Source organism: Sinocyclocheilus rhinocerous, unplaced genomic scaffold, assembly GCF_001515625.1.
Source record: "Sinocyclocheilus rhinocerous isolate Xijiao unplaced genomic scaffold, SAMN03320098_v1.1 scaffold512, whole genome shotgun sequence".
In the NCBI taxonomy this organism is placed as follows: Eukaryota; Metazoa; Chordata; class Actinopteri; order Cypriniformes; family Cyprinidae; genus Sinocyclocheilus; species Sinocyclocheilus rhinocerous.
The window spans coordinates 83,740-84,036 of record NW_015638979.1 but is presented as its reverse complement, the minus strand read 5'-3'; the positions used below and the strand labels follow the sequence as shown (position 1 = coordinate 84,036).

The following is a 297-nucleotide window of genomic DNA, read 5'->3' as shown; positions in this document are numbered from 1 at the left end:
ATATATATGGTTTGGCTAATATGGTTTGACTTATTAATGGCAATATATCCTAGACATGTACCAGGGGGCCATATTTCACTTATGTTGTATATATAATATAATATAATATATAATGTGTGTGTGTGTATATGTGTATGTATAAATAAGCAGCATTTCTACTTTGAAGTTTATCTATCTATCTATCTATCTATCTAACTCACTCAGTGTTTCCCAACCGGGGTGCCGTCTGTCGAGAGCAGGGGTGCCGTCTAAAAGATCCTTTTTTAATATTTTTAAATGGCTAAAATGTTCAAAAAA

The 297-nt window shown here is 32.3% G+C and overlaps 1 protein-coding gene across 2 annotated transcripts in view; it reads left to right on the top strand.

Moving 5' to 3' along the window:
* agpat5 (1-acylglycerol-3-phosphate O-acyltransferase 5 (lysophosphatidic acid acyltransferase, epsilon)) overlaps window positions 1-297 on the top strand; it is a 53,389-nt gene that overhangs the window by 1,126 nt on the left and 51,966 nt on the right. The window lies entirely within an intron of this gene.